The sequence below is a fragment of the Haemaphysalis longicornis genome, unplaced genomic scaffold, assembly GCF_048455015.1.
Source record: "Haemaphysalis longicornis isolate Haplotype H1 unplaced genomic scaffold, Haemaphysalis longicornis Haplotype H1 scaffold_196, whole genome shotgun sequence".
NCBI lineage: Eukaryota > Metazoa > Arthropoda > Arachnida > Ixodida > Ixodidae > Haemaphysalis > Haemaphysalis longicornis.
In genome coordinates, this window is record NW_027526291.1 from 267,269 (window position 1) to 278,363 (window position 11,095).

Below are 11,095 nucleotides of genomic sequence, written 5' to 3' on the forward strand. Positions count from 1 at the left end.
CAACACAATGTACTGAGTAAAGTCAATTGACTTTCAATTCAATCTCAATAACCATTTTTGTAAGGGCATATGCAAGAGTGGTGGTGCGGAGCGTGCCCTGGTGTAGGAGCCCAGATGACGCAGTCAAATTTGCTCGCCCGCGACCCCGCCATTCTCGTGCTAATGCGTGTGACTCCGCTCGGCGGTACGTCACACTTTCTTTTAGCAGCCGTCGCTCAGGCTTTTCCTGCGACTGCCCAGTGGGGCTGGTCGGGCCGCTCGAACTGCCCGGCGACCGTGCTCCTCGCGTCAGCCGGGGTCGCGTCGGGCGTTCGAAGGCCAGGTAAGGAGGTCCCAAACACAACATGCTCGCTCACGGCAGTAATTGAAGGTCTACACGGATGGATGGATGGCTAGCGACACGCTAGCGTTTCCGCATGCGGCACTGTCGCGGCGAACATTTCTCTCCAAGCCCCGACGCTCGGAAAAGGCTTAGCATCGCAGCAGTTGTACAGTCACCGCTTTACGAAGTCGCACCGACGACGATCATCAGCGCAATCTTTCACTGCACTCATCACCGCCTCTCACGCATTTAAAAATCGATTTTCAGAATAGTCCCGCTCTGGGGGGTGGTGACAAGCTTTAGCTGCTGTGGATCGTGCATACACCGCAGAGTGGGCTCCGTGGTCGATTGTGCAGGCAGATGCTTCCCGCGGTCGCGCGTGTAACTGCGTTTCCGCCTGCAGGGACTGTCAGGGTTCTTCAGCGTTATTCATACCAGTAAACGACGTGCTATATCTGCAAACTCAGCTAAGTTCGTGTGACGGATAGCGACGATCGACATTCGTTCCTACTAAAATACGCCGTGCCGCCGGTGCCGGAGCGCCGCTCGCCGGGACCACACCCGCGTTTCCACGAGAGCCGGGAACGCTGATTGGCTACAGCATTTAAAGGGGCCCACCAAAAGCGGCGCCGTACTGTTCAGTGCTTTGTGCGTCAGAGAGGCTGCGTCAGAGCCAAAACTTTTACGTCAGAGCGCGTCCGCATGGCGGCGAGGAAGCAGTAGGTAAACGGGGAAAGCAAGAAATGATCATGTTTGCCTCTTTTTTTCGGCCTCTGCTTTACGCAGAGGTGTAATATTTGGTATACGTTGTCGTGAACGGGTACTCTAGCGATTGCGCGATTGAAATGGCGATCTTCGGAAGCCTATTTGAGGCCTCTTTATACGACGACAGAAACAGTACGGAGTGTGCATAGATATCAACGACACTGATCTCACCAAATATCTACAAACGTTGGGTTGCACGGCAACAAACCGTCGAGATGATTTCGAGATAAAGCAAGCGCAGACTCAAGCAACAGCAAGTAAGCACGCGAACAATCACACACACAGGGACGCCTCGCGCTGTGGAAGGCCTCCCGTTTTATAGGCACCCGGAGCCTCGGAATTTTGCTCCTGCGTGGCAAACTACCGGCAACCCAGAAAACAGGAGTAAACTAGCCACCCACATGATTGGAGGACGGGCAAAAAGGGCGCACTGGGGTTTTGTTGAGGTACAGAAAAAAAAAAAATGCCTTCAACCCAAGTCACATTCAACTTCTCTGCAGAACTCCGAGGACTCTTAAAGGGACACTGAAGTGATTTATTAACATTCTGGGGTTAATTGCTCAAATTTTGGTCTGCAGTCCCTAGGCCATGTTTCGACCACTTTTCATACGTTTACGCGGCTTTATTTAGTAGAAAAGTGATTACGAAAGTGCTGTCCTCCTCTCTTCATCATCCTTGCGTATTTCCTGTGACGTTTCGTAACATGATTACTCAAGAAGTCTTGGCTTGATTGCTCTATTGCGCGGCTCGCCGACCCTACGGCAGAGACAGTCGGCCGGCCGCCCGCGGGTAATCGGAAATCGTTCCCTCAATTGAAATTAAGCCCAGGCATGATTTGTGCCTAGAAGAACGTGCCTTTAGTGTGTTTGTTTGTGACATATATCAAGCTTAGAAAGTTTATGAAGTCGCTCTACTCAAGCACTCATGCGACGCTTCGCGGATTGTTCAGCTAGTACAAAATTAAGGCCAATCAAAGGAGGAAGAACAGTTAGCGAAGATAATTTAGCTACTAACGATTTAAAACTAACTGAAACTTTTATTGAAAAGTGTAAAGACAAGGTACGGGAAGCACATTTGGTGCTGGATGAACTAGCACAGCGGTCAGCAGCACGACCTCATGCTTGCGATCAATTTTTGCCTGAGGAATGCAGTCGCTAGAGATAAGATATTCATGGAAATTCGGGGGACGCTTACTGCACAAGCGTTATTCAAGAAATAGTCATCTAAGCTGCTGGGAATGGTGAAGATAAAACAAATTGTGGCAGCTTCGCACTAGTGGCGCGAGAACTGGGCAAAGAGTTACGCTGGCGGCCCCGATTCTTGGTTCGGCAAAGATTATGCGTGGTTATGCTTGGACACCCCCAAAGAACAATGACCGTTGTACAATGTATGCGAGCTCGTAACTCCGGATTTTCTGCAACTCACTGACGATTCGCCGCCGCTTCGCCGGGGTGTATATTGTATTCGGGATTGGACCGAAGTCGTCGTATCCGTTGTCGAGTAGCGGCGCGGCGGCCTTCGCGCCGCGCTTCCTCTTTGTCAGGAGTGACGCTCTTGTTCTGTCGCCTTATCTCTCAGTTCGTCGGAGGCTCGGCTGTTGCACCTCACATGGATTTTAGAATTTGCCGCTGAAAGTTCTACATGACTGGCAGAACCCGGATCGTTCTGCCCGCAGGCTTTCAAAGCTTTCCCAAAGTAGACCGCATTAGCTCCCGCTAAAACCTGTGGGAAGCGGCTTCGAGAACTCGGCGTCTTTAGCGCGAGCTGTTGTGTGCTTCCCACTTGAAACGTGAACGCACGTGAACGGGTGAAGAGAAGAGTACACTAGAGATCACGCCACGAACGCTGGGCAGAGTGTTCTCGAAGGCTGAGGGGTGCCAACGTGCGCGATCGCGTCATCGCTCGATGAGATTCTCTTGCGCACGTTCGCCGGCCAAACGCCACCTTAAACCGCCCCGCTGTTTAAATATAGTTGTGCTATACGATATATATTTTATAGTTCTATGCCCGACAGCGCTGCGGCTATGCCAGAGCGGTGAGAAGCAGCCGGTGCAGTGCGTTGTAATTACTGCGTTCGAATCCCCCCATAGCACTTTTTTAGTTGATTTCTTTAACTAGGGTAACGTTTTTTTATACTGAATTCCAGATTTTGCACTCCAACCAACACTGCTCCACGAGCGAGTTGGCAGACTGCGTCAAAACTGAAACTGGCACGCTGGCGAGTTATCGTTGGCGTGATTGTGACATAACCACCGACTTCTTGCGGGCACAGTGCCGAATCAGCCGACTCTCGGCGTGGTAGGAACACACTTTTTACTACACAGGGACTAGCCAGGGAAGCCCCAAGGGTTGGCGTGAAGCGCCTCACAGTTGAGCGTCCCCAATGATGCGGAGGATGTTCAGCCACTGTGTACGCCTCTGCTAGTAAACGTTCTGATTCTAAGTGATGCTGACAGGCTTATCTAACGCAGTCTGCAGCCTGCAACATGGCAGAAACGCAGTACGCCGATTCCTGAGATATCGATAATGCCCATTTAACGATAACGTCGAATGCGAGGAATGTGGTTGCACAGAACATAAACCGAAACTGATTTGAATTCCAATCTTGGACATTGTCCAATCACATCGAATCTGGAATACGGGTCACTGCAGTTAGTTGTTGCGGCCAAAGCAAATGTCGCATGGTATATTTCTTCTTTCAGGCTTCACAGATAAATAATGTTTTATCGACCGGCTAAACGCTGAAAAGGGAGTTTATTTGAGCCAATAAGTGCAATTCATACAAAAGCAGAAGTTTGACAAATTCACTTCAGTGTCTCTTTAAGCCCTGTCAGTACTGAATAAGAAACAATGGCGTCCAATTCAACACCGCTGATTGTTTTCGTGTTTTCAGTTTTCCGCTGCGTGGAATTGTTGCTATTGCACCGGTGTGTGAGGTCAGCGGATCGCGAGGTGGTGGTGGTGGTTCGAGTGAAAAGAAAAGGAAAGTAAGTGCACTGGGGATATTACTGAGCTCGGCAGGGAGCTCTACTGCATAAAACCCAGTGCGGGGAAGAAGGAGTAGAGGGGAAGGGAAATGATACAGGAGAGTGTAAAGGACATAGCGAAACATCCACAGCTGTATTCACCGCTTTCAACGTGGCTCTGCGCAGGCCAAGATTCCCTTAGCAGCGCGGTCCTTGTGTTTTTATTGTTACGCAGCTCGTGCTTTAAACCCCTTCACAGTCGTGTGGCAGCCGCTTTTCGGCTTCCAACGCCAGTACCGACACCGTTCTTTTCTTTTCACTCAATGGCACTTTCAATGCTTTGGCTTCAGCAACCTTGTGACACCGGCGGGCAAGGACCCCATAAAATCTGCAGTGACGCCGAATGAAAGTTATACCAAAGAAAGCAAGTGCAGCGCGCGATCAGCGTGATAGACGCTGCAGTAATTTGTCAAGGCATGAATGCTCCAGCATGCAGTTCACGTTACGGCGACCGCACAACCGATCCAGACCACTTACCCCAGCATGACAAAAAAGGTGATCTGGACGGTTAAAACGCTTCCCATTCCTTAGACAATTAAATAAAATTCCCGCCCGTTATGGCACGCACAAGTAGCCTCTCTCATAAATGCCTACGTTCACTCATTTCTCAGGAAGGAACGACCGTAGGAGATTGCATCCACGGTAATTAACTCCCTATCGCGCCCGTATGAAAACGATCGAATGGGTGCAGTCCCCTGAATTAACACACGAACGAAAGAGGCGCAGCTTCTTCTACTACCTTCTTCAAGTAGTAGATCCATACTGCAGACTCAACAAACGGTCGCCCCAATCTCAGCTTTTCCAACACCTCTACAGAGTACTAAGCCATGCAGTGAGCACCCACTAAAATCACTTCAGGACACCGTTCTGCGCATGGCAGAGACGATGCAGACCTTTCAATTTCACGCAACACAGAACTAATGCAGCCGTTCAAACAAACTACCCGCATACTACACCCGCCTACCCAACACAACCAGGCGGATGGCGTCCCCAGGCTTAAAGACTTAGAGCTGACGTTAGCGGAACTCTCCTCGCTTGGAGCTCATTCAAGAGGGACACCACTTATACCAAGCGGAACCTGAACAATAACTCCTTATATAGCAGCCATCCTCCCCCACCGCGAGATGGAGTCCCGCAAAAACGAGTCGATGCGGCGGTGATTCTTCAATGGAATTCCGGTTGGTTTAAAGTATGCTTGAGTGGGCTTGTGGTGGGCTTAACAACAACACAGAAATACCTTCAAAATAGAATCACATGTCATTGCCCTACAGGAACGAAATGCCGGGATGCATTACGGACGGTGGTCGTTCGCAGCGAGCTACGGCAACGTTAATCCGTAATAACATAGCTGTTAAGCAATATCTCATGCCCCGACGAAGGTACGGCCACAGATTGGTAGGGCTACACATCGCTAAGCGGGCAGAGCTAAAAGTGATATTATTGTTTATTCGTATTTCCCCGCGTCACGCCAGCCACCCTACCTGACGGCTACCCTCCGGAATTCCCTGGAAACGGCCAAGAGCACACCTCCCATACTCTTGGAGAATTTCAATGCCTTCCACTCTATCTGGGGCTGTAAGTGCTGCTCGAAAACAGGCCAGACAACCGACGCCTTTATGAATCTCTTTCGCACCCCCCCCCCCCCCCCTCCTGAACACTCACCCGTCAAGTCATCAGTACGGCAACAAATGCAACCCCCGACGTTACGCTGCCGGTCAACGTCTTCGACGCGGCATGAATATAGGCTTAGATGAACCTAGGCTGTCATTGCAATATAACTCAGCTCACGTCACGCGGAGACGCATTCAAGAGCCCCGTAGGGTGCACCCGGCATGTAAACTATATGTCAAATTTCTCCAGGAGCAATTCATAGAATCCTCAGCAAACATCTCGACTACGGGCTTCCCAAAATAAGTATATTCCTGGTGAAGAAACACGCGCAGATGATAATCACGCCGCACCACACACTATGCGGAGTCCCACTTTCCTGAGACCTTTGGGAGGCATTTCAGAGCCTAGCAAAGTGGTGGAAGCGGCGAAGATAAAATCGTGACCTCAGAAAACGCATGAACAAACTCTACAAAAGAAGAGCTCAACACACCGAGACACTCTGAAGAGAAAATTGGCTTCACGTTTGCGACGGCTTTCAAGGTGCATTCTCATGTTCAACAAATTAAACGGGGCAACTACTCCGTGAGCTGATCCATCCACTCGCGATCAAGAGCGGGACCCATCACTGTTTGGTTCCCACTCTTCAGTACTACGAAAGCGACGCCGCGGCACAAATTAAGCTATCAAAAACAACTTCCTTCAGAGAGAGAGAGAGAGAGAGAGGATGCATTTAATTGTAGAGGCGAGGTTAGTCGAGCCATTTCGCTTAGCTTGCAAGGCCTATGAAACTATCTTCAGCTAAACTCAGGTACCCCCCGATGTCACTACACGGGGTGCCTAAGCGCCACTGTATGCCCACGAATTCGTTTTTATGAGCTCAAGGCAGCAGTAGGGGAGAGTAAAAAGATAAAAGCCGCTTCATCCCATAGCATCACCTAAAACCTACTCAACACTTTAGCTTTCTTGCAGGCACACCTCAACTCAGTCAAGACTTACGCCACCCTCACCCTCTCATAAAAACAGCAGAGATACCATTCATCCCGAAACCCGGCAACTCGCCCGTTGTGAACAACTTCAGACCCATCTCCCTAACGCATAGCGTTGGAAAGGGCATAGAAAGCATCAATCCCAATCGGCTACAGAAACACTTGCTTGGGAGCTGCTCTCATAGCGAGGTGCCATCGTTTGCAAAATAGCACTCAAGAAAACTGCGAAGCTCTCCATAATTCACACAACGCCATTGTGTGAAGTATTAGTTTAAACACGAGCCCCGAAACAAGGAAATCGTAAAATATGACTGCGTCACATGCTCAGTTAAGCAGTTTCTTGTGACAGGAGCCATATGCGTTCAATATCACGAATTTTTTCCTCGGTAACATGAAGACCACCAAATGTATTACTAAAATTGCAGGTAAGGAGGAGGCAGCAGTCAAGTTAACATTAAACAGTTCCGGATAGTTGTTAGGTGGGCAACACAAAATTTATAACATGAGGCACGCATGAAATAAACACGTGGAGGTAACGTTCGAAGTAAAGAAGAGGATTAGAGCTAATGTAGGTAAACTCTAAAATGACGGCATTTTCGTGAGCCTTCAGTGCAAGCTGCCACCCCTAAAGCCACGAATCACTTAAAACTTACGTCTACGATGCGTTGATTTGAAAAATAACGCTTGTTATCGTCGACACGAACTTCTCCACTTCCATGTACATAATCTGCATCAACGAGCAAAAAAACCGCTGCAACAACATCGAATCGCATTTCAACAGTACGGCGTAAGTTTTGATATCCACTCGCGTTCTTTCTGCACTCTCAGCGTTTGCTTAGCGTATTGTTGGGAATTGTTTCGATAAGGTCAACAGGAGCTCATATTTATGGCGCCCTCCATACGCTCCGCCCTCCTAAAAAGACCATGTCTTTAAAACAGTACAAAGGCCGAACATGCGCATGATAGATGTTTGCATTGCTCGAGTACTTTGAATTTAGGATGACGAAATGAGGTTGACGTTCGGTAAAAAAAATCTGGCAAAATAATTCCAGATTCACAGAACGTGAGCAGGTGGCAGTGCTGCCAGTCGTGGTGTTAAAGCATGTCATTCGAAATGAAAGCCTGTTTTTATATTTTTGGCCTGTTGATGTTCTTTCTGCCCATATTAGGCTAAAAGACGCTAGCAATACTTGGAACTTTTTTATTTTGGAAGAAAAAAAGGAAGAGGAAACCACAAAATTCATGGATTCTATTGCTTACGCACAGCTAAAACATCGTTCGCAAATTTCATAGTATCGGGTGGTAAGACCTAAAAGTAATTAAAAAACATATCTTTGAGAACGAATTCTGACACACAAAAAGCATCTGCAGAAATTAAAAGAACTGTCTACTAATGCGTGGCATTCTTAAACCATTCTTTACAGCCAGATCCAGATTTGTATATGAGTAGCGAAATACGTTGGGTATATATTTCTCTAAAGTTTTTGTTTGTTTCTTTTCTTCAATGATACAAATTTACGCCTTCATAGTTATTAGTGTATTTACTTAGCTCATTGTGTATTTTTTCAGAAGATGCAAGGCGTAGTAAAAGGTGGGCCCGTTTCCGCCATTTTTTTCATTCGTATTTACAAGTTTTTTTATAAAACTTTAGTCTTCGTTTTCTTTGAGATGTACATATTTCTTGGTTTCGTCCACTCTGTTTTGCCAAAATATAATTTTTGAATTTTCATGTATTTTTTTTATTTTCAAAATTCTGTTCGACCAGTTGCAGTCGAGTCTGCATAACTCAAAGTCGTCTAATTTGAGTTTTCGGTTCATTTAAAGTTAGGTGCTTGTACCAGCGATTTTACATGCAATTCAATGCAAGAAACTGTTTGATGATTGGAAGCTAGAACCAATTACATCGGTTATTTGGAAGTTATTTCAAATGAAAACAGAGGTGACCATTATTTCTCGATAAAAGGCAAAATTGCGAAATAGCGATGCGAAAACCGCGACGTGTTTGTACTGATGGCGTCATCGCCAGAGGCAGCACACAGTTTATAAACCGGCAGGCCAGTTGAGACTGGCACAAGCGTACGCTTCTATCTGTTTTGAGGTCCTCAACCTTCTTTGTTGCGCACAGCACTGTGGGCGGATATTATGTGGTTGACGCTTCCGGCTTCAATTCTGGCGACAAGTATCAACTATCATGGCAACTAATGAACGCAAGACTTGGCGATGACATTCGATATTCTGAACGAAATCAAGGAAGGCGGGTTGCGGTCTAGTAACAATGCTGTTTTAGTGCGTACTGTTTAAGTTCGGCTAAATCGAAGTGGTTTGCGGTTCCCGTGGATTTCGTATCCACGGGAGCGAACTGTATCTCCATTCACGCCACTTTAACAATTAAATCTGTTACTTCTGCCAAATATTCAATTTTTGGTAATGCAGGGCGTTACACGGTCTTATCATTTCCGCCATTTTTTTATTTGGATCTCCAGTATTCCTCTCGGGACTGCTTTACTCTAGACTTCGTTTTTCGGAGTATAGATCAGATGTATACTTCTTTATTTCGTTAGCTCATTTTTGTAATCTTTTATTTTTTAATTTTTTCTTCGATTAGTTCGGCCAATTATCTCCGTTTGCACTTCCGCCAATTGTGTATTTTTTCCATATGCAGAACATTACATAGATTGCTCGTTTTCACAATTTTTCGTCATTTCAAGGGTTTTTTGTTTAGTCTTCGTTTTTGGAAGAGATGTATAAGATACATAGTCTTGCTTTTATCAATGCATTTTTGTAAATTTATTTTTCATTTTTTGGTTGGTCATAATGCCCTTGGGAAAATGAAGGGCGTTTGCATGGTTTGCACATTTTCGCTATTTTTATTCGCACTGCAAACGTCCTTCTTCCTTCTTTTCTAGATTTGTCTTCGCTTTTCGGAGGAGATGTATAATACCCATGTCACACGGGCACCTTCAAACGCGATTGAGTCGATCCGGATCGAGATCAATCTGGATCGGGCGCTGCTACACGGCAGTTTCAATCGCGATCGAGCCTGATCCTGCTCGAACTCAGTCCTGGTTCTCCAAGCGCGATTCAGATTTCCAAGCGCGATCGGACGGAACCGGTGGTACTATCGTCCCCGTTCATTATTCGCACAGAAGGAGGCAACTTCAGCTAGCGCCACTAATTGTGTCAAATAACTTGACCCAAATAAGCGTGCGGTAACATTTATATAGCTATGTATACCTACGACCATGCAAAGTTACCGGACGGCGGCCACGAAATAGTTTTGGCCCCATCTGGCGTACGTAAGCACAACCGCTGCAACTGCTCCATCGGCATTGAAACGTGCCGTGTAGCGGCGGTCAGTCGAGAGTGCTCGGTAGGGTAATCGCGCTTCGCTTCCATCCGGATTGAAGTGCCCGTGTGATACGGGTATTACATTCAATACTTTTATTTTTCAGTTCATTTTTGAGAAATTTTTTTTTTATTTTTGGCTTTTCTTTTAATTTTCGTTCAGCCAAAATACCTTCATTCACCCTATTATAATGATTACGCCGCTTACATTAGCCAATTATGCATGTTTGCGGAAGTACAAGGTTTTACACGGTTTTCTCACTGACGCTGTTTTTTTATTTCTATTTCCATAGTTCTTTTCCAGGCTGTTTCATTCACTGTTTTTTTTATTTCAACCGTTCATTTTAGCAATTACGTTTATTTTTTTTAGTTTCTCAAAATTTCGCTTGCTCAATTATCCCCTATTTTAATGTTTACTTCCGCAAATTATTCATTTTGTGCAAACAGTCGGAATTCCACCGGCCCGACTGTGTGAGTACTCGGCAAAGAATTCTACACACTAAAAATATTGGCCGTGCATCTTTTGGCTTCGGGCAAATGCCACCGAAATTAGAAAAGACTCTCCTTTCTCCCCAGTCGCCTCTTACGCTCTTTACCTGTTGCCTATCTCTCTCTCTCTCGCTCCTCGTATGAGAACGCAGTGGACGTCTGCTGAATTTAACTCAATTTTCCTGCGTTCACACTGCTGGCGTGCCGGCTGCTGGGAACTATTATTGCTTGTTGGACCTAATATTGCTATCTCAAAAATCAAGCACCGTCTATATTTACTTAAAAGAGCACTGCTACCACTAGTAATGTATTTTTTCTGCCTCAAAAGTAGTTGATGAATAAACTTTTATTGAATCTCAATCTGACTCCGTGTGTGGAGGCAGACCATTGGGGGACTCCTTAGTCCAGGAGTCCCTGGCTCTGTCTGGCCGTCCGGGCCCGTCTCACCAGGTTAAGCTGGGAGACGGGTTCAGAGCTACACAGCTGCGCCGCCCACTGTGAAGGGGAAGGGTGGGGATTGGGAGAGAGGTCGGGTGTGTGGTAGCATTCCC

The 11,095-nt window shown here is 46.7% G+C and overlaps 1 long non-coding RNA gene across 1 annotated transcript in view; it reads right to left on the reverse strand.

The window, feature by feature from the left end:
- The window catches only part of LOC144166885 (uncharacterized), a 156,347-nt gene extending 148,793 nt beyond the window's left edge, over positions 1 to 7,554 (reverse strand). The window contains exon 1 of the long non-coding RNA XR_013321784.1: positions 7,364 to 7,554. This is a non-coding gene — a long non-coding RNA (uncharacterized LOC144166885). The remainder of the gene's footprint in view (positions 1 to 7,363) is intronic.
- Positions 7,555 to 11,095: the final 3,541 nt, after the last annotated feature.